The sequence below is a fragment of the Canis aureus genome, chromosome 32, assembly GCF_053574225.1.
Source record: "Canis aureus isolate CA01 chromosome 32, VMU_Caureus_v.1.0, whole genome shotgun sequence".
NCBI lineage: Eukaryota > Metazoa > Chordata > Mammalia > Carnivora > Canidae > Canis > Canis aureus.
This window is the reverse complement of record NC_135642.1, coordinates 44,903,893-44,931,270: the sequence shown is the minus strand read 5'-3', so window position 1 is coordinate 44,931,270 and position 27,378 is coordinate 44,903,893. Positions and strand designations below refer to the sequence as shown.

At 36.9% G+C, this 27,378-nt stretch overlaps 1 long non-coding RNA gene and 1 pseudogene across 1 annotated transcript in view; both read right to left on the bottom strand.

The window, feature by feature from the left end:
• Positions 1-27,378, bottom strand: part of LOC144303605 (uncharacterized) — a 64,566-nt gene that overhangs the window by 11,082 nt on the left and 26,106 nt on the right. The window lies entirely within an intron of this gene.
• LOC144302836 (ATP synthase F(0) complex subunit C2, mitochondrial pseudogene) lies at positions 9,985-18,879 on the bottom strand (annotated as a pseudogene).

The window sequence follows — 27,378 nt, the reverse complement described above, 5'->3', positions numbered from 1 at the left end:
TTTCTTCATGAGAGACACAGAGAGAGGCAGAGGGGGAGCAGGCTCCATGCGGGAAGCCTGATGTGGGACTCGATCCAGAGATCCTGGGGTCACGCCCTGAGCCAAAGACAGAGGCTCAACCACTGAGCCACACAGATGTCCTTGGGAAATGCAAATTAAAACCACAAGGAAACTGATGGTGGGGAAAGAGAAAGATGATAAGCAGCAGTAAAGATTAGAAAGTGCAGACTGTGGACATCCCTGTAATTTGATCTTCTTGAGATTGCCACTGTTAACACTTGGCTATACCTCCCTATGTTTTCTATGCAAATAAATGTCCATATTAAAAAAAAACAAACAAGGAGATATCACCTCACATCAGTCAGGAATGGCTAAAATCAAAAACATGAAATAACAAGTGTTGGTGAGGATGTGGAGAAAAAAGAACCCTGTGCACCATTGGTGAGAATACAAATTGGTGCAACCACTATGGAAAACAATATAAAGATTCCTCAAAAAATTAAAGAAATTAAAAATAGAATTACCATATGACTCAGTAATTCCACTAGTAGGTATTTACCCAAGAAAATGAAAACATTAATTGGAAAAGATTATGTACCCCTATGTTTACTGCAGCATTATTATTTTTTTAAAAGATTTTATTTATTCATAGAGACAGAGAGAGGGGCAGAGACACAGGCAGAGGGAGAAGCAGACTCCATGCAGGAGCCTGACATGGGACTTGATCCCAGGACTCCAGGATCACACACCAGGCTGCAGGCGGGTGCTCAACCACTGAGCCACCGGGGCTGCCCTACTGCAGCATTATTTATAATGGCCAAGATAGGGACACAACGCAAGTGTCCATGGATGAATGAATAAAGAAAATAGATGATAGATGATAGATAGATAGATAGATAGATAGATAGATAGATAGATAGATAATAGATGATAGATAATGGTATATATGTGTATATATATGTATATATATGTGTATATGTATGTGTGTATATATATATATCCATTATGGACTCCAAAAAAACAAATGAAATCTTGCCATTTCCAACAACATGGATGGCCTAGAGGGTATAATAATACTAAAGGAAATAAGTCAGAGAAAGACAGATACCAGATACCATAGGATTTTACTCATATGTGGAATTTTAAAAATGAGACAAACCAAAAAATGACTCTTAAATATAGAGAACTGGTGGTTGCCAGAGGGGAGGTGGGGGAGGAAATGGGTGAGACAGATAAAGGGGATAAGTACACTTATCTTGATGAGCACTGAGAAGCATGTAGAATTTTTGAATGGTTATACTGTGTACCTGAAACTAATATAACACTATCTGTTAATTATACTTGAATAAAAAAAATAGATCAAAGACCTAAATGCAAGACCTAAAACTATAAATGTCTTAAAATAACAGAAGGAAAACTTCAGGTCAATGGGTTCGGCAATGATTTCTTGGATATGACATCAATGTCACACGTATCAACAGGATGAGCAAGTTAGATTTCATCACAATTTAAAACTTTCATGTACAAAGGACACTTTCACCCAAGTGAAAAAGCAAATCCATAGGGGAGAATAGCTCAAATCACTTAAGGAGGGCACGTGATACGATGAGCACTGGGTGGTATATGCAACTGATGAATTGTTGAGAATCATATCTGAAACTAATGATGTACTATGTATGTTAATTGAATTTAAATTTTTAAAAATATAAGGTACAAAAATCACTTATGAGGAATTAATATCCTAATTAATATGAGGAGTTAATATCCAAAATATAATAAAGAAGTCAAATGCAACAACAAAAGACAATCCAACTCAAAAATGTACAGAGGACTTGAATAGAAAGGTATTCAGAGAAAGGTATTCAGAGATGACCAGCAAGCACATGAAAGATGCTCAACATCACTTATCATTAGGGAAATACAGGTTAAAATCATGAGATGGGGATTAAGCGTGCACACGCGATGAGCACTGGGTGTTGTATGGAAGTGTGGGATCACTGGATCGTACGCCTGAAACTAATATTACATTGTATGTTAAGTGGAATTGAAATAAAAACTCAAAAAATAAAATAAAATAGACCTAAACATTAAACACACACACACACACACACACACCATGAGGTACCTTTTCACACACATTATAATGGCTACAAACAACAACAAAACTGGCAAGATGTGGAAAAATTGGCTTGAAGAAGAAATAGTTAACAGCTGGGGTGGTACAGTTGGCCTGTGTTTGCTTCTCTGCCTCAACTCTTTACTAGCTCAGATTTTTGGTGTTCAGAGCACCCATTGTTCCAGAGCACCCTACAACACTTCACTTTCATACTTCCTAAAAGTCACTATTACTTTCTTTATATTATATCTCAGGGTAACTTTATTATTTTTTAATTTAAATCCAATTTGCCAACATACAGCATAACACCCAGTGCTCATCCCATCAAGTGCCCCCCTCAGTGCCCGTCCCCCAGTCACCCCGTCTCCCCCACCCCCCTCCCCTTCCACAACCCCTAGTTTGTTTCCCAGAGTTAGGAGACTTTCATATTCTGTCTCCCTTTCTGATATTTCCCACTCATTTTTCTCCTTTCCCGTTTATTCCCTTTCACTATTTTTTATATTCCCCAAATGAATGAGACCATATAATGTTTGTCCTTCTCCGATTGACTTACTTCACTCCGCATAATACCCTCCAGTTCCATCGACGTCGAAGCAGATGGTGGGTATTCATCATCTCTGGTGGCTGAGGAATATTCCACGTGTATATAGACCACACCTTTATCCATTCATATTTCAGGTAAAGTTGAAAAAAGCTGCCTGAAGAAACTGTTCTGGCCTAATGAATTCTTTATATTGTCCCTAAGAAAATGAAAGCCTCACGTTGTAAAAAAATCATGCCCTAAAAATGAAAAGTCTCATTAAGAAAATAGGTTTGGAACTTTGAAACCTAAATGGTAACCAAAACAATAATCCCAAGTATCTACAATTACCTGCACTGAAAATTAGTGTATCCTCTGCAGTTTGTGGATTTGTGTTTCTTCTTTTTAGATATAGGTTCTTGAAATCAATTACTTTTAATAGAAATCATTTCATTAATATTAAAAATATGGTCTAGAAGTAGCCTTCTTAATAAAAGCTCTTTTTCTAATCACCAAGTGGAAAGTCTTCATAGCATATCTGCATTTGCAGCTTCCCCAGACAGCTCAGCATGGTGAAAAATTAGGCGGTTTTTGAAGCCTCTGAACTAGCCATTCCTTGCACTTATGGGACATTTTTCTTAGAGTCTTCATATATTGCTAAGAGTTCATCTTTTAGTTGTAAGAAAGTTTGCCTCTGTTTGCTTTAGCACATTAGCTTACAGGAAAAAATGAGGATTGAACCACTGCAACTTGCACGCAGGACTGGGATCGCTCCCGATTTACCGGTTCTGTATAAACCAATAAAATGTTACAGACCCCCGCATACGTTGCAGTAGAGCAGACTTCATGTTTAAGTCTTTTTTAGGGAAGAAAGAAGGATTAACCCTTTTAATCCCTTTTACCTTACAGTATTTATTTTCTGCCTTTATGACAAAAAAGGAATGGTTTGGTTCAGTATGATATTTCTTCAGTGTTCTCCATGACTTATGGAAAATAAGAATAAGATATTTTCAGGGCTCCTGGGTGGCTCAGTTGGTTGAGCATCTGCCTTCGGCTCAGGTCACGACCTCAGGGTCCTGGGATCGACCCCGGCATGGGGCTCCCTGCTCAGTGGGGAGTCTGCTTCTCCCTGTCCCTCTGCCCCTCCCTCGTACTCTCTCACTCTTAAATTAATAAAATTTTTTTTTAAAAAAGAACTAAAATATTTTCTCCATCTCATTTTTCCTATATATGCACACCCACCAATATATTTATTTTTATTCACGTTTACAAACCCGCTCTTGTGGTTTTGTGATGTGGCGAGCCCGTAACCTGGCCCAGAACGCCTAAGTCAAGCCAGCGGCCTGGCACAGCGCTCGTCAGCACACAGGGTCGCGCGGGCAGCCCCGCTCAGGGCTCACGGAAGTAAGTGTGTCCGCCCTTCTCCACGGCCCACTCTCCCCTTCACAGAATGAGAGCACCACCTCCTGCCTCACGGGAGGCGTCGGCCTGTGTGAGGTGCCCCAGGAGCCGGGGCCTGGCGGGGATGGCACCTGACACTCCTGACCGCCCCGCCGGGCTGCCCTGCTTGCACCTGAGGGACGGTGCCCTAGAGCTGGGGCGTCGGTGCAAGAGAGGTGACATGACTACCGTGTACACGTGTGCTAGGACTTTACCCGATGAGCAGTTGTACCAGAAGGTGGCTGATGAATGAGCAAGGCCTCGGGGAGTTTCCTGGTGAGACTTCACAGAGGAATGGGGTCCGGACATTATCACCACAAATGCAGCAAAGAACGACAAACTTAGCAAACCATTAAAACACATTTTACTCAGTTAAACAGTACAGGAGCACATCTCAATGTCTTGATAACTCAAGTGATGATTTAGAGCAATTAAAATGCACCATGTGATAGCATCACTCAATAATAGCATCTCTTTCGGTTTTTACTGTGATACATATCTGGTAGTATTTACTGTTTTAATCGTTTTTAAGTGTGCGACTCCGTGGCATTTAGTACATCCACACTGTTGTACAACCACTACCACCATCCGTCTGCAGAACTCTGTCATCGACCCCTCCTGATACTGTACTCATTAAGTAGTAACCCCCATTCTCTTCTTGGTGCCTAGTAACTACCGTCCTATCTTCTGTCTCTATAAATTTGATTAAAGATCTCATGTAAATGGAATCATACAGTACTTACCTTTTTTGTCTGGCCTATTTCACTTACCATAATGTCTTAAAGGATTATCCATGACGTAGCAAGTGTCAGACTATCGTTCCTTTTTTAAGGCTAAATAACATTCCAGTGTGTGAATGTACCACATTGTTTATTGGTTATTGAATAAACATTTTGGTGAATTCCACTTTTTGGCTATTGTGAATAATGCTTCCATGAACCCTGGCACACAAATATCAATTTAAGTCCTTGCTTTCAATTGTTTAGTGTACATGCCCAGAAGTAGAATTGCTGGATCACAGGATAATTCAATGTTTAGTTTTCTGAGGCACTAATTTGCTGTTTTCTAGTGTCACTGTACCATTTTACATTACCATCAACAACACCAAAAAGTTCCAGTTTCTCCACGTCCTTGATAACAATTGTCCTCTGCTTTATGTAATAGCTATCCTAATCCATGTGGACTAGTATCTCCTGGTTTTGATTTGCATTTCCCCAATGATTAGTGGTATTGAGGATTTTTTCATGTGCTTTTTTGACCATCTGTATATCTTTGGAGAAATGTCTATTTAAGTCCTTTGCCCATTTTTGAATTATGTTGTTTATTTGTTGAGTTGTAGGAGTCCCACATGTTCTGGATATTAATCCCTTTTCAGATATATGATTTATAAATATTTTCTCCCATTATGTGGGTTGCAATTATACTTTGTTGATAATGTCCTTAGATGCATAAAAATGTTTAATTTTAATGAAGTCCTTTTTAACAAAGTTTTCTTTTGTTGCCTGTGACTGGTGTGATATCTAAGAAATCACTGCCAAATCCAATTTCATGAAGCCTTCTCGCATGATTGCTTCTCAGAGTTTTATAGTTTTTTATCCAAGTAAGAGTCCAACTTCACTCCCTTTGCACGTGGATATTCACTTTTCTCAGCACCATTTGTTGAAAAGCTGACTGGCTTTTTAAAAACAACTTCACTGAGGTATAATTTAGATCTCATAAATTCACCTTTTTAAAGTATATAATTCAGGGATCTCATAAATTCACCTTTTTAAAGTATATAATTCAGGAACCTGGACGGCTCAGTTGGTTAAGCAGCTGACTCTTGGTTACGGTTCAGGTCATGATCTCAGGCTTGTGAGACTGAGCCCCAGGTCGGGCTCCACACTCAGCAGGGAGTCTTGCTTGAGAATTCTCCGTCTCCTCCTGCCCCTCCCCCTGCTCATGTACTCTCTCTCTAAAATAAATCTCTTTTTTTTAAAAGTATACAATTCAACAAATTTTAATAATTTGCGATTGTGCAACCATCACCACAATCCACTTGTAGTAGAATACTATCTCCAGTCCACTTGCAGTCACTCCCCATTCTGACCTCCTACCCTGGGCAGCCACTTGCATAGTACTTCCAGGTTCATCCATGTTGTAGCATCTATTGTAACATCATGAATGTAAGCATCAGGGGCACCTGGGTGGCTCAATCAGTTAAGCATCTGCCTTCGGCTCAGGTCATGATCCCGGAGTCCTGGGATCGAGTCCCCCATGAGGCTCCTTGCTGTGTGGGGAGCCTGCCTCTCCCTCTCCCCCTGCCTGCTGTTCCCCCTGCTTATGCTCTCTCTCTGTCAAATAAAAATAAAATCCAAAAAAATGTAAACACACCAACTTATGGTCTTTTGCATCACTTAGTATAATAAAGGTTTATCCATGTTATAGCATGTACCAGTACTTTGTTCATTTTCATAGCTGAACAGTATTCCATTTTACGGATATACTGTATTTTATATATCTACTAAGTAATTGATGGACATTTGGGTTATTTCTACTTTTTATGAATAATGCCACTATGATAATTCATATTCAAGTTTTTGGGTGGCATATGTTTTCATGTATTTAGAGTAGTTCATTTACTAGAGAAGGGATTGCTGGGTGATATGATAAATTTATGTATTAACCCTTTAAGAAACTGCCAAAAGTCTTTCAAAATGGCTACAGTTTTTAATTCCCATCAGCTTTGTAGTCCAGTTTTCCCACATCCTCACCATTAGTTGTTAACATTTTTAAAATTATAGCAGTGTTAATAATAATTTCCATCTCCCTGACTAATTATGTTAAGTATCTTTTTGTATGCTTATAAGCCATTTGCATATTTTCTTTGGAAAAATGTAAATTCAAATGTATTGCTCAAATCTTAATTGGGTGACTCTTGTTGAGTTGAAAGAATTCTTTATATACTCTGGAGTCTTTTATTATATATATGATTTGTGAGTACTTTCTCCTAGTTAGTGGCTTGTCTTTTTATATTTATAATGGTGTGTTTTGAAGCAGTAGATGAAGTCCAATTTATGGTCCAGTGATAAAGTCCAATTTTTTTGATCAATTGTGCTTTTCACACATAAGCTAAAACTTTTTGCTCAATCTAATGTCACAAAGACTTTCTAAGTTTTCCTCTATGAATTGTCTTCTAAGCTTTCTTTTATAGAGTTTTCTAGTTTTTAGCTCTTACATTTATATACATTTTGAGTTATTTTCTGTGTTTAGTAAGGATCTAAATTCATCTTTTTACATGTTGCTATCCAACTGTCCCAGCATAATTTGTTGAAAAGACTATCCTTTCTATACTGAACTGCCTTGGTTCTTTTGTCAAAAATCGAGTCTATTTCTAGATCCATTTGTTTATCTTCATGCCAACAGCACAGTGTCTTGATTGTACATTTGTAATATGATGTAGTAAAACAATATGAAGCATCCCCATTTTTTTTCAAAATTGCTTTTGCTATTCTAGATCCTTTGCATTTCCATAGGAATTTTATAGTTTGTCAATTTCTACAAACACACACTTGCCAGGACTTTGTTTGGTATAACATTGCATCTTTAGGTCAATTTTGAGAACTAACATCTTAACAATATTGAGTTTTACAAAATCATGAACACAGTCTATCACTACATTTATTTAGCTCTTGCTTTCATTTCTATCAGCAATATTTTAGTTTTCAGTACATAGACTTTTCACATCTTTTGGCAAATATTTTTTCTGTCCTTTCCTGTCTCTTATCTCCTCAGCAGCTCTAATTACCTCTACATTATACCACCTAAAGTTGTTGCATAGTATCACATGACATTCTTTTCACTAAAAATTTTTTAATAGTTTCTATTACTGTATATTCAAGTTTACCAATATTTTCTTTTATAATGTGTAATCTGATGTTAATACCATTTACTGTTTTCATCTCATACACTTATTTTCATCTCTGGAAGTACAATTTAATTTTTCTAAATATATATCTTCCGTATTCCTACTAAACTTTTGAATACATGGTATACATTTATAATAACTATTTAATGTGCCTGCCTGCTAATTCTAAGATTTGTAATAATTCTGGATCAATTTCAGTTTATTAATTTTTCTTATTTTAAACACATTTCCTGCTTCTTTTCAGGTTGCTCATTTTCTTTTTAAGTTATCCTTTACTGCATTAGATTTATTTTTAATAAAAATTCATATATTTAAGGTACACAGCATGTTTTAATAGTACATATATATAGGAAAGTGATTTACTAAAGTCAAGCTAATTAATACATCCATCTTTTCACATAGTTACCATTTTATTTCTTTGTGGTGATACCATCTGAAATCTACACCTTAGCAAATTCCAATGTAGAATACAGCATTATTAACCATACTCATCAGACTTGTACATTAGATTTCTCCACTTATTTAGCCTACGACTGCAACCTTTTACCCTTTGATCAACATCTCCCTATTTCCCCAACCTCCTCACTCCTGGTAATTACTATTCTACTCTCTGCTTGTATGCAACTTTTTTGTATATTTTACATGCTAGTGAGATCACGTACTATTATTTTTCTTTCTGGCTGCTTATTTCATTTAGCACGGCTCCAGGTCTATCTAAGTTGTCATAAATGGCAGGAACTTCTTTATTAAAGGCTGAATAATGTTCAGCTGCTATTTCTTTATCCATTCATCTGTTAATGGAATATTAGGGTTTTTTTAATATCTTGATTATTGTGAATAATGCAATAAACACAGGAGCGCAGCCATCCTGACATACTTATTTCATTTCCTTTTGGATATATATCCAGAAGAATTGCTGCATTACACAAAAATTCTATTTTTAATTTTTTGGGGAGGCTCCAAAATGTTTTCCATAATGATGGAGCCAAGTTATATTCCCACTAGCAGTGTACAAGGGTGCCTTTTTCTCCACATTCTCAACAACACATTATCTTTTTATAATAGCCACCCCCGGGATCCCTGGGTGGCGCAGCAGTTTGGCGTCTGCCTTTGGCCCAGGGCGTGATCCTGGAGACCCAGGATCGAATCCCACATCAGGCTCCCGGTGCATGGGGCCTGCTTCTCCCTCTGCCTATGTCTCTGCCTCTCTCTCTCTCTCTCTGTGACTATCATAAAAAAAAAAAAAATAGCCACCCTCACAGGTATGATATCTCACTATGGTCTTGATTTGCAGTTCCCTGAAGATTAGTAATGTTGAGCATCTTTCATATACCTGTCAGCCATCTGTATGTCTTCTTTAAAAAAAATATCTATTCAGGTTCTTTGCACCTCTCCCCCTCCGTTTTTTGGGGTCACGTTTACAAAGGGAAAAAATCTAGTTTAGATTAAGTCTGGAAGATTTTTTGGTTTTTTTTTGTCTCCTACATGGGCTCTGTATTAAGATGCAATTAGTTCTATGACACTCAGTAAGGAGAGAGAGGAATCATATTTAAGCCTCTTAAAACAGGGCAGTCTGGGTGGCTCAGCGGTTTAGCACTGCCTTCAGCCCAGGGCCTGATCCTGGAGACCCGTGATCGAGTCCCGCGTCGGGGTCCCTGCATGGAGCCTGATTTTCCCTCTGCCTGTGTCTCTGCCTCTCTCTGTGTGTCTCTCATGAATAAATAAATAAAATCTTTAAAATAAAGAAAAAGTTCTTAAAACAAAACACCTGTAATTAACTCATAAGAAATCCTACATTTAAAATCCTATGTATGAAAAAAAAATTTAAAAAAAATCCTATGTATGACTATTTCATAAACAACTATTCTTTCTTAAGAATATAGTACTTGTTTTCCCTAAGCCAACCACCTTCACCACATGGTCTCAGGAGGAATAGGAAAAGGACCATGCAGGGTAGATAAACCACAGGAAAAAGTCCTATAGGAGGTGGGGATGGCTCCTTCACATGGTGAAGAGGATGAGAAAGGCGACCATTAAGCAAAAGAACTCCATGGCCTCCAAGAGGACAAAAGCCCAGAATGGAGTAGGAGATGAGCTGTTGCTTCAGAGAAGGGTTCCTGGTATAACCAAACACAACTAAACCCAGTCCCAATTCTAGCCCCAGAGCTAGTCATTCCTACCGTGGCAGCCTCAACCCCAATGAACTTGGCTGCTGTGTCAATGTCCCATGAAATGGTGCTTGTTTGGAAACTGCTCCAAGGTATAAGTGAGGTCAGGGGACACAGGGCAGCCTAGATGCTGAAGTTCTCATCTGTCAGTGTCTCTTGCAGTTTTAGCACCACTAACGACAGTGATTGGCTCACCAGCTGAGAAGTGCTCCTGACCGAGAAGAGAATGGAGACAAACTTTGTGAGGTGTACATTTTCAGGAGATGAGGGGCTGTGGCAGGAGAGCTGCTCCTGTGCAGAGAAGACTGAGAGATACAAATAGTTATTTTAATATTTCTTTATCTAGAAAAATAGTGACAAAATAGCATTCCACGTACATTTTCCTCAGAAATAGGGAAGAGCTAAGCATGTTTAAGGACCCCATTTTTGAATTAGATTAGTTGGTTTTTTGCTATTGAGTTGTAGAACTTCCTTATATACACATTGGGGTTCAACCCCTTATCAGATATATGGTTTGCAAATGTTTTCTCCCACCTCTTACATTGTATTCTAATATTGTTGATTGTTTCATTTTTTGTGCAGAAATTTTTAAATCTGATGTATCACCCCAATGATCCTCTATATAGGAAACCCAAAAAGTTCTACCAAAAAATTGCTAGAACTGATACACAAATTCAGTAAAGTCTCGGGATAAAAAATCAATATACAGAAATCTGTTGCATTTCTATACCATTAATGAAATGATGGGGTGCCTCAGTAACTCAGTTGAGCATGCAACTCTGGATTTTGGCTCAGATCATGATCTCAGGGTCATGAGATTGAGCCCCACATCATCAAGGAGTCTGCTTAGGATACTCTTTCTCTCCTTCTGCCCCTCCCCACCCCGACTCACAAGCTCCTTCTCTAAAAAAAAAAAAAAAGAAAGAAAGAAAGAAAGAAAGAAAGAAAGAAAGAAAGAAAAGAAAAGAAAGAGAAAAAGAAAAGGATAGGAAAGGTAGGAAAGGAAAGAAAAAGAAAAGAAGCAGAAAGAAAAATTAAGGAATCAACCCCATTTGCAATAACACAAAAAACAATAAGTCATCTAGGAATAAACCTAACCAAACAGGTGAAAGACCTGTACCCTGAAAACTATAAAGCACTGATGAAAGAAACTGAAGATGATACAAATAAATAGAAAGAGATTCCATGCTTATGAATCAGAAGAACAAATATTGTTAAAATATCTATACTACCCAAAGCAATTTACACATTAAATGAAATCCCCATCAAAATACCACCAGCATTTTTCACAGAGCTAGAAGAAACTATTCTAAAATTTGTATAGAACCAAAAAGACCTCAAATAGCCAAAGAAACCTTGAAAAACAAAAGCAAAGCGGTGGTATCACTATTCTGAACCACAACTTATATTACAAAACTGTAGTGATCAAAACAGTAGGTACCGGCACAAAAAAAAAAAAGACACATAGATCAAGAGAACAGAATAGAAAACCCAGAAATAAACACACAACTATATGGTCAATTAATCTTTGACAGATCAGGAAAGACTATCCAATGGAGGAAAAAACCAGTCTTTTCAACAAATGGTGTTGGGAAACTGGACAGCATCATGTAAAAGAATGAAACTAGACCATTTTCTTACACCATACACAAAAATAAATTAAAAATAGATTAAAGACCTACATGTGAGACATGAAACCATCAAAATCTTAGTGGGGAACACAGGCAGTAACCTCTTTGACATCAACAGTAGCAATTCATTACTAGATATGTCTCCTAAGACAAGGGAAACAAAAGCAAATATAAACTATTGGGACTTCATCAAAATAAAAAGCTTCTTCTACACAGCAAAGGACAGAATTAACAAAACTAAAAAGAAACCTACAGAATGGGAGAAGATATCTGCAAATGACATATGTGATAAAGGATTAATATCCAAAATACACAAAGAATTTATGAAACTCAACAGCCAAAAACCAAATAATCCAATTTTAGAAAGGGTAGATGACATGAATAGGTATTTTTCCACAGAAGACATGCAGATGCCCAGCAGTCACATGAGAAGACGCTCAACATCATTCACCATCAGGGAAATACAAACCAAAACTACAATGAGATATCACCCCACACCTGTCAGAATGGCTAAAATTAACAACACAAGGAAAAAACAGATGTTGGTGAGAATGTGGACAAAGGAAGTCCCTCCTGCACGGTTGGTAGGAATACAAACTGGTGCTGCCATTGTGGAGTCCTCAAAAAGTTAAAAATAGGGGGCACCCGGATGGCTCAGTCAATTAAACATCTGACTCTTGATTTCAGCTCAGGTCATAATCTCAAGGTTTTGAGAATGTGTCTCATGTTGAGCTCCATACTGGGTGTGGAGCCTGCTTAGGATTCTCTCTGCCTCTCCTTCTGCCCCTCCCCCATCTCTAAAAAAAAAGTTTAAAATAGAACTACCCTACAATCCAGCAATTGCACTACTAGGTATTTTACCCAAAGAATACAAAGGCACTAATTCAAAGGGATTGGGATACATACATCCCAACGTTTATAGCAGCATTACCTAAAATTACCAAATTATGGAAACAGTTCAAGTGTCCATCAATTGATGAATAAGAAAGTGGTGTATGTATATATCACGGGATATTAGCCGTAAAAAAGAATCTTGTCATTTGCAACAATGTAGAAGGAGCCAGAAAGTATTATGCTAAGAGAATGAAGTCAGTCAGAGAAAGACAAATACCATATGATTTCACTCACATGTAGAATTTAAGAAACAAAACAAATGATTATAGAGGTAAGGGGGAGAGGCAAATCAAGAAACACACTCTTAACTACAGAGAACTGAGGGTCACCAGAGAGATGGGAGGTGGATGGCAGGATGGGTGAAATGGGTGATGGGGATTAGGAGGGCACGCGGGATGAGCACCGGGTATTGTATGTAAATGTTGAGTCACTATATTGTACACCTTAAACTAATAACACACTGCATGCTACCTAACTAACTAGAATTTGAATAAAGACTTTTTAAAAAATTCATTAACTATATGTGGTTGATTTACATTTGGGCTCTTAATTCTGTTCCATTGGTCTGTGTGTCTGTTTTAATTATAATATATTTGTAAAATAATTTAAAGGCAGGAAGTGTAATGCCTCCAACCTTCCTCTTCTCTCTCAAGAATGCTTTGGCTATTCAGGGTCTTTGTGGTTCCATACAAGTTTTTGAATTGTTTTTTTCTACTTTGGTGAAAAATGCCATTGAAGTTTTGATAGTAATTGCGTTAAATCTGTATATCACTTTCGGCAGTATGGACATTTTAATATTAATTCTTCCAATTCATGAACATGGGCTATCTTCCCATTTTTTTGCATCTCTGATTTCTTTCTTTTTTTTTAATTTCTTTAATAAAGGTTTTATAGTTTTCAATGTATAGATCTTTGACCTCCTTGGTTTAAGATCATTTCTAAGTCATCACTTTGATGGTATATTATAAATAGGATAATTTTGATTTCCTTCTTTTTCAGATAGCTCACTGCTGGTGTAAAGAATTGCGACTTATTTCTATATGTTTTGTATCCTGAAACTTTACTGAAGCCATTTATTAGTTCTAACAATTTCTAATGGAGTATTTTATTTATGGTTTTTGCATATAGAATAATGTAATCTGCAAACAGAGATAATTTAACTTCTTCCTTTTTGATTGGATGCTGTTTTTTAAGAAATACCAGGTCTAGTTGCTCTTGTAGTACTTCCAGTCTGAGAATGAGATCTTTGCTTGGTATTGGCCAAGTACAAAAGACAAAAATTTCAGTTTTTTTCCCATTGATAATGAGACTACCTGTGGAATTTTCACAAATGGTCTTTATTGTGTTGAGGAAATTTCCTCTATGCCTATTTTGATGAGAGTTTTTATCACTAATGGACACTAACTTTGTCAACTAATTTTTCTGCATCTACCAAGATGATCATGTCGTTTTTATCTTTCATTCTGTTAATGTGCTATGTCATATTGATTGCATATGTTAAACCAACAGGTTGGTAATTTCTGATCGGATGCAAGGCAGTGAATTGTACCTGTTGCGTACTGGATTGTTTTTGTTGTTGTTGTTTGTTTGCCTTATTGAACTTTAATCCGGGATGCAGTTATTTGGAAACAAATTGACTCAGTTCTCACTTTTAAGGATTATTAGGCAGGACCAGAACAGTGTTTAATGTGGGCTAATTATTCCCCTCTACTGGGGAAACATTCATCTCGGTACTCTACCTAATGCCTCATGAATAACTGGAGTTTTTGTTTTATTATTGGGAACAGACACTTTTCCCAGCCTTGTGTGAGTACTGGACACCTCTAATCCTTTCAGGTAATCCTGTACCAGGGGCACCTGGGTAGCTTAGTCGGTTAAGCATCTGCTCTCAACTCAGATCATGATCCTGGAGTCCTGGGATATGGCCTCAAATCAGGCTCCCTGCTCATCAAGGACTCTGCTTCTCCCTCTGTCCCTCATCTTGCTTGTGCTTCCATTATCTTTCAAATAAATAAATAATTTTTTAAAAATGTAATTCTGACCCTAACCTCAAGTACTCCCCTCCTATATATGTGTTAATACTCAACTGAATACTTGAACTGAGGATTTCTGGAATTCTCTCTGTGCAGCTATTTTGTCCGGCACTCTGTTCACAGACCATAGTCTCTTCAATCTTTCTAGACTCAGTTTTATCTTCTCAACTCAGGGAGTCTACCAAGCTCAGCCTGGGTTCCCCCACCCTGGGCCACAGCCTGTAAACTCTTTCAAGGCAATAATCTGAAGTAATCACTGGATCACCTCTTCTGTTTCCCATCTCTCAGGAATCATGATCCTTTGTTTCCTGATGTCCAAGGTCTTGAAAACCTGTGTATTATATCCATTCATGTATTAGATCCTTTATTAAAAATTTTTTTAAGTAGGAGATAAATCCAGTCCCTGTTACTCCATCTTGGCCAGAAGTAGAAGTCTCAAGATACTTTTCAGCCGTTAACTGGCCTCCAAGTTTCCCAAAGATTTTCCTATCCTTACAGGAAAAAAAAAAAAAAAAATCTTCCTCCTCTCTATATACGCCCACTTCACATTATTTCCGGAGAAATAATCCCTTGAATAGTGTACATTCAATGTACACTATATACATTGTACATTGTGTACAATGTACACTAATGTTCACATAGTGAACATTATAGCTAACAACATAATTTCACATACGAGATAACATGGTTTTCTCTGGGAAAAAAAAAAGATGACTTATGTCGCTAATAAGAAAACCATCTTAATGTCAAAATGCATACAAAATTTTCCTTGGGTCAACCTTTTGGGTAGCTCCAGATCCCCATATGTAACAACAACAACCTCATCCAGGACTTTAAAATGAACATTTTATTTTGAATTTGCTTATTGTGCTGGGCACCAGTGCTTGTCTCTACCAGGTTTATATCATACTGGACTGAATTGGCCCTCTGAAGGTGGCCCTTCCTGACAGTAAAAAGGAAAGAAACACACAATTAAAAAGTAGGTAAGTGGAAAAGGAGAAAGAAATTTAAACTTGAATATTTAGAGGTTCATTTTCTTCTCCAGAACTACTTGAAATTGACAAGGCTGCCCTAAAACTGCCCCATTATTTAACAAATCCACCAAAGCAGGTAGGTATTTACAGGGACTTCAGATGCTGATGATGAACTTAGTTCTTTTCCTTGAAAATAAGAGAGCTCCTGTTACTAATGTAATGTTTTAATGTTTAGGGTAATGTTTTTACCCTTTTTAAAGAGGTTTTCATTATTAGTTAGGACCCTTGTGATGTGGGGTGGCTTTACTAACTATTCTATTAATGGCATTTAAAAACTCATTTTGTACCTTTTTAAAAGTTTTAGTTCATCAATCTTTTTGGTCACCTGGCCAGTGAATATAGTTATAATTGTATTCAGATGATTATGACAGTTTTTTTTAAACTCCTTTTAATGTTAAACAAGCTTTGAGAATGCACACTCGTTCTCATTTTTTTCAATGTGTCAATGCCTAAAGTATTACCTTATATTAATGAAAATGAATTCAAAATCATTTGCCACAGCAAAATGAAATGTGTCTTCTAAAAATACTCTGGTTTCTCCTCATGAAAACACTATTGATTCTAGCCTAGATTTTGGCATAAGTGAGGTATCATTTTGGACTTCATTTAGAGATGGCACCAATTAGTCACTGAATTTCAAAAGGCCCACAGTTGAAGCAATCACAACCACTAATGGACCCAAAAACTATTGTAGTAAGTGGAGTTGGTTTCGTTCTCGAAAGCACCACATTTCTGACAAATACATCTCACTTGGTCAGTACACATGAGCCCAAATCTTAAGTGTAGATTCTATAAGCAATAAGCTACTCATTTTCAAATTAATTCCGTTCTTGGTTTTGTTAAGACTCATGTGTCTGCCCATATTATCATGTAAAAATGACTCTGCTTATGTTCTCATTCAAAAAAGGAAAATACACAATTTTAAACATACTGCAACTCTTCTGAAAATTATTCAAGGATGTCACTTTTTATAAAGAATGTTAAGGATGCTATTGTTTCTTGTTGATTAAACCTATATTCATTTACCAAAGGCTTTAAAATGAAAATGCTTAACTTTCATGATTAGCAAATAACTTATTTTTAAATAAAGCATACATAAAAGAATGAGAAACATATTTATGTACAGTTTAAAACTCAGAGACCCTTATGCACACGGCAGAGGATCAGAAATAGACCACTAACGTATCCCAAATGCCCCATTCCCTGTCTTCTCTAATTGCGTCCTTTTCTCTCCCACCAGAGGTAACCACCATTCTGTTATTGTGTTCATTGGTCTCTCCCTTTTCTTTATACTTTTATGACCCTCAACAGCACATTATTTTATCTAGTTTTAAATTTTATATGAATGGATTCTACTGTTAATGTGACTTACGTCTTTCACTTAAAATCATGTTTCTAAGATTCATCCAGGTCGATGTGTGTAACTGTAGTTCATTTCTGCCCTTATATTCTTGAATATGAACATAACTTACTGCTGATGTGTACATGGGTGATTTTCATCGTTTGCTATTATGAGCAGTTTTATAAAACCCTGGTACTCGTGTGTGAGGGTTTCTGTGAGGTATATACACAGAAGCAAAACTGCTGGGTTGTAGAGCATGCACCCGTTTAACCTTACAGGGTGTTTGCACACTGATTCAAAAGATTTCAAAACAGCTTCAAATTCTAAAATCTCACATTTTATATTACATGGTTGTTTTTTTTTTTTTTTTTTTTGTCTTTGGTTCTTTTACTTTTTGCCAATCTCCTGAGTGAGACTGTGTTTTTCATTGTGGGTTGAATCCACATTTTCCTAATAAGGTTGAGCATCTTATGTTTATTTAATAAAAGTTTCTGCTTCATCTTCTATAAACTTATTTTTCTCATTTGTCTACCAGTTTAACTTCTCTTTAATGACTTGTAGTTGCTGTTGATATATTCAACACATACACACACACACACACACACACACACCCATATACACATCTATTTTCACACGCTACATTTTCTCCTACTTCATAGCTTCATTTTTTTTCATAGCTTCATTTTTTTAACCACAAGTTTTCAATATTAATATAGTAAAATTTACTGGCCAGTTGTTTTACTATTTGTACTTCTTGAATTCTGTTTCAGAAATCTATTCCTACACCAATGGCACAAAGATATTTAAATGTTCTTGTGAGAGTTTTCGTTTCACATTTAGTCTTTTACCTGTACTAATTTTGAGGTATGCTTTGAGGTAAAGATCCAATTTTACTTTCCTCCATATGGATAAACAATAATGCCAACTTCATTTTTGAGAAGTCCATTATTACTGCACTGCTTTGCAATAACACCCGTGTTAATGTATCGAGTATCTATATGTGCTGCTTGCTGTAGGCTTTTGGTAGATACCCTTTCTTTCTTTCTAGTTGGATAAGAATTGAGAAGTTTTTTCTTTCTCAAGAGAAAGATTTTTCTCTTTTACTATATAAACTAGATAAAGTACCTTAGTTAATAATTTTATACCAACTTTGCATTCCTGTATTAATGTATTATAATCCTTGGAATAATTCCAAGATCATAATTTTTTAATACATTACTGAATTTGGTTTGCTAATTTTTAATCTAGGTTGAATGAATAAGGTTGGATCATAATTTTCTTGTTCATACTGTGATTGTTAATTTTAGGTATCCACTTGGCTGGATCCAGTGCCCAGATATTGGGTCAAATATTATTCTGGGGATCCCTGGGTGGCGCAGCGGTTTAGCGCCTGCCTTTGGCCCAGGGCACGATCCTGGAGACCTGGGATCAAATCCCACGTCGGGCTCCCAGTGCATGGGGCCTGCTTCTCCCTCTGCCTGTGTCTCTGCCTCTCTCTCTCACTATCATAAATAAATAAAAATTAAAAAAATATTATTCTGGATGTTTCTATAAGAGTGTTTTTTGAACTAATTCTTAAATCAGTGGACTTTGAATAAAGCAGATTGCATTCTATGATGGGGTTGGACTTCATCCAGTCTACAGCCTTTTTTTTTTTTCCAGTCTACAGCCTTAAAAGAACAAAGACTGACCTCCCCTGAACAAGAAGAAATACTCACTGTTCCCTGAGTCTCCAGGCTGCCAGCCCACCTTGATGCCTATGGACATGTCTATCTCCACAATTGAACGAGCCATTTCCTTAAAATAAATCTCTCTCCACACACCCTATTAGTTTTGTTTGTATGGAGAATGTTAATACACATAATATCATAGTTTACACTGTGTCCCCCAAAATTCATAAAGTGAAGCCCTAACTCCTCAGGTAACTATATTTGGGGACAGAGCTTTTAGAGAAGTAGCTAGGGTTAGATCAGATTAGATAAATGGGGCCCTATTCTGAAAGGAGTAGTATCTTATAAGAAGAGAAAAAGGGGCACCTGGCTGACTCACTTGGTAAATTTTGCAGCTCTTGATCTCAGGGTTGTAAGTGCAAGCCCACAAGCTGAGCATGGAGCCTACTTTTAAAAAAAGAGAGAGAGAGAGGAAGATACACAGATCTCCCTCTCTCTCTCTCTCTCTCTCTCTCTCTCTCTGCTTTCTTGAGAAGGTACGTGAGGACCTAAGTAGGCAGCTATCTATAAGCCGGAAAGAAAGGCCTTACCAGAAACAGCCCCTGCCAACAACTTGATCTTAGACAACCAGCATCCAAAACTATGAGAAAATACATTTCTGTTTAGTCCACCCAGTCTGTGCTGTTCTAATATGCCAGCCCCAGAACACGAGTGTGCCTGACTTCATAGGTTTTCAGTATCAAGTAATGCTAGTCTAAAAAAAGAATGAATGAGTTTTCCCTGTTCTTCTATCCTTTGTAGTAGCATGTTTGTTTGTTTTAGAGAATTCACCAGTAAGACTGTCTGGGTCTGGATCTTCTTTGTGAGATTTTTAGATTTCAAACTCGATTTACTGAATGATGACAGGATATTTCAAGAATAAATATTTCTTTTAGAGCCAGTTTAGACAACTAGTTTTTTAGAGATTTTTGCATTTAATCTAAGATTTCAAACTTACCCGAATAAAGTTATACAAAATATTCTTGGTCTGTTGCACTTGAGTTAAATATTTTTCCATTCCTAATATTGTTCATTTGTGCCTTTTTTCTTTCTTTTTAAATCCTTGATAGAAACTTGTCAATTTTTTTAATTTTATTTTTTTATTTTTATTTTTTTTAAAGATTTATTTATTCATTCAGAGAGAGCGAAGAGAGAGGCAGAGACACAGACAGAGGGAGAAGCAGGCTCCATGCAGGAAGCCCAATGTGGGACTAGGTCCTGGGTCTCCAGGATCACACCCCAGGCTGCAGGCGGCGCTAAACCGCTGCGCCACCAGGGCTGCCCGAAATTTGTCAATTTTATTAATATTTTCAAGGAACCAGACTTTGGCTTTGTTGCTTCTCTCTATTATACTTAATTTCTAAATATGGTGGTCTTTCATAGTTATTTTTTGTCACTGACTTTTCTCTTAGTCACACTGAGAGAATGAGGTCTATATGTGATATAATTTTGAAACTTTGAAATTTGGTGAAAATTGCCGTATTGCCCAGCACAGAATAATTTTCATAAATATTCTGTATGAACTTATAAATAATTTTATAACTGCTAGGTATTATGTTTTAGAATAAGTCTGGATCATGGTGTTAATTATATTGTTAAAATCTTATGGTTTTAAAGAGAAAAAACAAAAACCATATGATCCTCTCAGTAGATGCAGAGAAAGCATTTGACAAAACACAGCATCCATTCCTGATCAAAACCTTTCAGAGTGTAGGGAAAGAGGGAACATTCCTCAGCATCTTAAAAGCAATCTATGAAAAGCCCACAGCAAATATCATTCTCAATGGGGAAGCACTGGGAGCCTTTCCCCTAAGATCAGGAACACGACAGGGATGTCCACGCTCACCACCGCTATTCAACATAGTCCTAGAAGTCCTGGCCTCAGCAATCAGGCAACAAACAGAAATAAAAGGCATTCACATTGGCAAAGAAGAAGTCAAACTCTCCCACTTTGCAGATGACATGATACTGTACATAGAAAACCCAAAGACTCCACCCCAAGATTGCTAGAACTCATACAGCAGTTCAGCAGTGTGGCAGGATACAAAATCAATGCCCAGAAATCAGTGGCATTTCTATACACTAACAATGAGACTGAAGAAAGAGAAATTAAAGGATCCATCCCACTTAGAATAGCACCCAAAAGCATAAGATACCTAGGAATAAACCGAACCAAAGAAGTAAAGGATCTATACCCTAAAAACTACAGAATACTCTTGAAAGAAATTGAGAAAGACACAAAGAGATGGAAAAACACTCCATGCTCATGGATTGGAAGAATTAATATTGTGAAAATGGCAATATTACCCAGGGCAATGTACACGTTCAATGCAATCCCTATCAAAATACCATGGACTTTCTTCAGAGAGTTAGAACAAATTATTTTAAGATTTGTGTGGAATCAGAAAAGACCCCGAATTGCCAGGGGAATATTGGAAAAGAAAACCAGAGCCGGGGGCATCACAATGCTGGATTTCAGGTTGTACTACAAAGCTGTGGTCAAGACAGTGTGGTCTTGGAACAAAACAGACACATAGATCAATGGAACACAATAGAGAATCCAGAAGTGGACCCTCAACTCTATGGTCAACTAATATTCGACAAAGCAGGAAAGACTATCCACTGGAGAAAGGACAGTCTCTTCAATTAATGGTGCTGGGAAAATTGGACAGCCACGTGCAGAAGAATGAAACTAGACCATTCTCTTACACCAGACACAGAGATACACTCAAAATGGATGAAAGATCTAAATGTGAGACCAGAATCCATCAAAATCCTAGAGGAGAACACAGGGAACACCCTTTCTGAACTTGGCCACAGCAACTCTTTGCAGGATACATCTAGGAAGGCGAGGGAAACAAAAGTAAAAATGAACTAATTTTGATGTAATCAAGATAAAAAGCCTCTGCACAGCAAAAGAAACAGTCATCAACCTACAGGATGGGAGAAGATATTTGCAAATGACACATCAGATAAAGGGCTAGTTTCCAAGATCTATAAAGAACTTATTCAACTCAACAGCAAAGAAACAAGCAATCCAATCACAAAATGGGCAAAAGACATGAACAGAAATCTCACAGAGGAAGACCTAGACATGGCCAACAAGCACATGAGAAAATGCTCCGCATCACTTGTCATCAGGGAAATATAAATCAAGACCACAATGAGATCCCACCTCACACCAGTGAATATGGAATATTCCTCAGCCGTTAGAAAGGACGAATACCCACCATTTGCTTCGACGTGGATGGAATTGGAGGGGATTATGCTGAGTGAAGTAAGTCAATCGGAGAAGGACAATTATATAGTTTCACTCATACGGGGAATATAAGAAATAGTGAAAGGGATTATAGGGGAAAGGAGGGGAACTGATTGTGAAAAATTAGAGAGGGAGACAAACAATGAGAGACACCTAACTCTGGGAATCGAACAAGGTTGCAGAAGGGGAAGTGGGGGGGGTGGGGGTAACTGGGTGACAGGCACTGAGGGCACCTGATGAGATGAGTACTGGGTGTTATGCTATATGTTGGTAAGATGATTTTAAAATTTAAAAATGTAAAAAAAATTCTCTGTTAGTCATTCTTTTTCAAATTTACAGACATAGGTCTCAAGCGTTGAAGATCTAAGAGATATCTGGATTTCTGAATATTCCTAATTGTGTTCCTGGGGATAGGAGTGTTGGAAATTTAAATTCTAGCCCTAATTTTAGGATAAAATTCCCTCAGGACTTGACTGAAGTACCAAAAAATGTTCCCCCAAAAGTGATAGTTGTAATATTTCAAAATATCTTAGATGAGGTTAAGGTCTCAGTAACATGAGAATTCAGTAGAATTACAAAGATATTAAGTATAAAGTATAATTCGCACTGTTGTATTTTCAGTTTTTCTGCCCAATGTTAAAGCATATACATTTTAATAAGTGTATAAATTACTAAAAAAAAAAAAGTGAGACAAGTCCATGTGATAGTCTTAATGAAAATGAGAGTCCTGGAAGTTGGATTTTACATTTTATATCTGTCTGGAGTTTTAAAGCCATAATAAAAATACTATATGTTGCAAAGAAAAGGTTTTACTTTTTTAATTTAAATTCAAGTACGTTAGCATATACTGTATTATTAGTTTCTGGGGTATAATTCAGTGATTCATCAGTTGCATATAACACCCGGTGCTCATTCCATCCAGTGCCCTCCTTAATGCCCATCACCCAGTTACCCCATCCCTCCCCCCTCCCCCCCAGCAACCATCAGTTTGTTTCCTGTGGTTAAGAGTCTCTCATGGTTTGCTTCTCTCTCTGTTTTTATCTTACTTTCTTTTTCTTTCCCTTCCCCTATGCTCCTCTCTTTTGTTTATTAGATTCCACATGAGTGAAATCGTATGGTACTGGTCTTTCTCTAATTTATTTCGGTCAGCATAATACCCTTTAGTTCTATCTATGTTGTTGCAAATGGCAAGATTTCATTCTTTGTGATGGCTGAATAATATTCCATTGTATATATGCAACAGGGTTTTACTTTTAATCCCTTTGATCAATATGGCTTTTTCCCCCCAAATTGGATAACAGATCAAAATGAAACCCATCAATGCGAATTCAATTACTAACTTTGTTACTTGTTTTTGCTAGAAATATTATTAATGTAATAAATAAAAACATGGGAGATTTAAAAAGGGAGTATGTGGCAGTAAAAAGTTGTATTATGCGTAGTCCTGATTTTTGCATATCTACTAAATTGCTTGTGTATGCTAGACGGCTCTAAACTACCCACCCCTCAGTTTTCTCTGTGAAGTAGAAGTTAGTTACTTGGGCGAAAGCTATAATTGATATGAGTAAAAAGACTATAGTAGGAACAACTGTGACATAGAAATACAACTCTTTTGTTTTTCAAAGAAAAAAAGTAATTTTGTCTGAAAGCAGCAATTTGCAACTTTCAGACTTTTTGGTTTCCAAACCAAAAGACTCTCAAACTAACTGAGGATTCTAGAGCCTCTGTTTACATGGGTTAGAATTATTGGCGTTTACTCTATTGGAAATTGAAATATAAATTTTTAAAAATACATACTTACTGATTGATTGAAGAAAAGATTAATAACCACACAGCATGTTAAAAATAACATCTTAATGATATTATAAAAATGATTTGAACTGGAAAAGCTCATGAGAAAGAACCAGGGATAACTAAAGTAAGGGTCGGTTTGGTCTAGAATATGAGAAAACATAATGAAGAACAAAACTTGCAAAATAATTTTATTTTGTCCATTTCAACTAAAGTGGTAAAGTATGGTTTCTCAGGCACCTTTGAAACTATATTAATCAAGTGCCCAAATCTCCTCTGGCAACTGATTTGATTTTGCCTTTCCCAAACTAGACCCAAAATATAGAAAAAAAAATTTCAGATTATCTTTTACATTTAAAACTGTCTTTGACATTTCCCAGAGGACCCTGGAAAAAATCACACCTTTTTTTTTTTTTTTTGTCTTTTACCTTATAGAAACAAAGATGACCGAAATAATTATAATACTGAAACATTGGGCAAAAATCTCCAGAATTTCCTGGAGATTTGTCAGTGTCTTTGCTGTCCATAATATGTTTTTAGTCTCAGGGCAAATATAGATCAAAACTCTTAACTGGAATTCATATAGGTTCCAATAGAGAATTTTACCTTTATCCATTCTGACATTATTGGTTACAGAAATAAATTACCCATAACCACTAATTATCTATCATCTACATAGTTTTTGTTTTAATGTGATGCTTTTGAGAAGGCAATGCTGTAGCTATAAAGCACAGTTTGTGTCCTAAACCTAAAAGGACAGTCCCAGAGCCTCATGGACAAGAAATGTACCATTCACTGTAAATTATATTATAATTATAAATTATATTATATTTCTTAAAAAAGATTATTATGTACAATATTCTGAGATGAAAGGATGAATCAGGATTTCCAGGATTCTTTAGATGAAGCAAACAGCTTTATTTATTATTATTTTTTTTAGCAAACAGTTTTATGAAAGCAGACTGCTAATTCAAGATGCTGAGGAACATAGGAATGAATAAACTGATGAAGGAAAATTTAGTAGTTATCGGTTTGAAATATTGGTAATACTTAATGATCTATTTTTCTGATATTAAGAAACCTTTTTCCTTAAGCTATCAATATCCCACAAGTTAGTAAATAGTATTTTTGCTTAAATGAAAATATTTTGAAATATCTGATTCTCATTGAACATCCCTTGACCCATAAATTCAGAAACTGAGTCATTTGTCTCTTAATGCCAATATTGTTACCTTCATGTGTCCAATAAGACTAATCTTGGGCAGCCTGGGTGGCTCAGCGGTTTAGTGCCACCTTCGGCCCATGGTGTGATCCTGGAGACCCGGGATTGAGTCTTGCATCGATCGGGCTCTCTGCATGTAGCCTGCTTCTCCCTCTGCCTGTGTCTCTGCCTCTCTCTCTCTGTGTCTCTCATGAATAAATAAAGAAAATATTTTTAAAAAAAAGACTCTAATCTCATTATTATTAGGATAAAACTGGTAAATCATTTGGGCAACCAAGGCCTTCTCTGGACTGTCATCTTTGAAATGAGTCTCACCGAGTTAGGTGTGACAAGTCATTTCTACAGAACTAAGGTTCACTTATAGATTCCAAATCTACGAAGGCCGCCTGGTAATACTGGCCTGGTAAGTCTTACAAGTTCAAGCTTTACAGGTAGTGAGGAAGTTACTTATGCAGAGACCAAGAACCTTAGCAAATCTGGGGGACTTCAAGAAAAGAAGAACTCATCCAATTTATAGAAGTACCAGTGAAATCTGGTAGAGTTAGTTTCCTAGACTTGGTTTCCTAGCCTCAGGACAGCTAGTAATAGAGGTTTATAAAAGTCTATTCTAATTCCTTATAAAAATGTTCAGACAGAAAAGCAAATTGAAGGTGATCTATTTGTTTAACACCTTTGTTGTATCTATATAAGCTGCACCAGCACTTTTTATATCAAGAATAATTTCTTTGAGATTATTACAACCGTCTACGGCCATACCACCCTGAACGCGCCCGATCTCGTCTGATCTCGGAAGCTAAGCAGGGTCGGGCCTGGTTAGTACTTGGATGGGAGATTATTACAACCACCAGGGGCAAGGACTGTCCTCAACAAGTATGAAGTACGTTGAAATGGACAAAAATAAATATCACTAGGTGTCCTGTCCGATACACTCTTTCAGATTATCCAGTGCTACAGCGGTTTGCATCTCTCGTTGTATTCCAGCTATTTTAAATTCTTAAATTTTAGAAAATTTAAAATAACACAAATGATTCTTTCCCACAGAAATACAAAATAAATTTTGTCTGGTGGAATATAATTGATTATTGCCCGTTAGACACCGGTCAGTTTTGCATGTATTTGTAAATTCCTTTCAGAAATAATAATGTAATTTCTGGTTACATATTTATCTGTTGCTTTGAACTGCTGTAACATCATACTGGTCTCCTCATTAATTAATATGTTAAATAATATTTTTGATGTGTTCATTTATATTTGTATGCGATCAAGCCTTTACCTTATCTTCAAAAAAAATACAAAGCAGGGCAGCCCGGTGGCTCAGCATGCCACCTTCAGCCCAGGGCGTGATCCTGGAGACCCGAGATTGAGTCCCAAGTCAGGCTCCCTGCATGGGGCCTGCTTCTCCCTCTGCCTCTCTCTGTCTGTCTGTCTGTCTGTCATGAATAAATAATAAATAAAATTTTTTAAAAATAAAAATAAATAATTAAAAAAACCAAAAAGTTATACCATTAGGAAGGCTGACCCAGACTCCAGAGCCTGGAAGATTCAAGGATTGCCAAGGTAAAGGAAAGCAGCAACTACACTTTATAACACTTTACAGATCTCTGGGTCCCTTACACCACTTTACCATTTTACTTTCAGGCAATGACTTTCAAACATGTTTTCAGGAACACACTATGTATGAAAGGCAAAGGGATGAAAATCATGATAAAACAACCTACCCTGGATCAAACTTTTACAAGAAAAAGGCCACATTTTTTAATGTTTTTCTGACATCTTTAGCAACTAAAAATATAAAACTAAATAAAAATATAATGTTTTGGGTCACCCGGATGGCTCAGTTGGTTAAGCATTTGCCTTTGGCTCAGGTTGTGATCCCAGGGTCCTGGGATGGAGTCCTGCATCCAGCTCCCCGCTCAGCAGATTGCCTGCTTCTCCCTCTGCCTCTGCCGCCCCACAGCCTGCTGTGTGCTTGCGCACTCTCTGTCTCTCAAATAAATAAATAAAATCCTTAAAAAAAATGCAATGTCTTTAAGAATCACAGTATTCCATTGGTTAATTTCTGCCATTTGTGTGCTACATTAGAACCAAAAAAATTTTTTTAATAATTTAAAATAGAATGTCAAGAAATAAAGCAATTGTGATTTCTTTTATCTTACAAAAAGCTAAATGATATGTGAAATCCATTTGGATTAAGCCTAAGAAATTTAGTGGCAGCTTTGATGAGATATGAGTAAAGGACTTCCTAATAGCCAGACAGCTGGAGCCATGAGTCAGCTTCACCTTCCAATTCTTTTTCTGCAGAAAAAATGAAA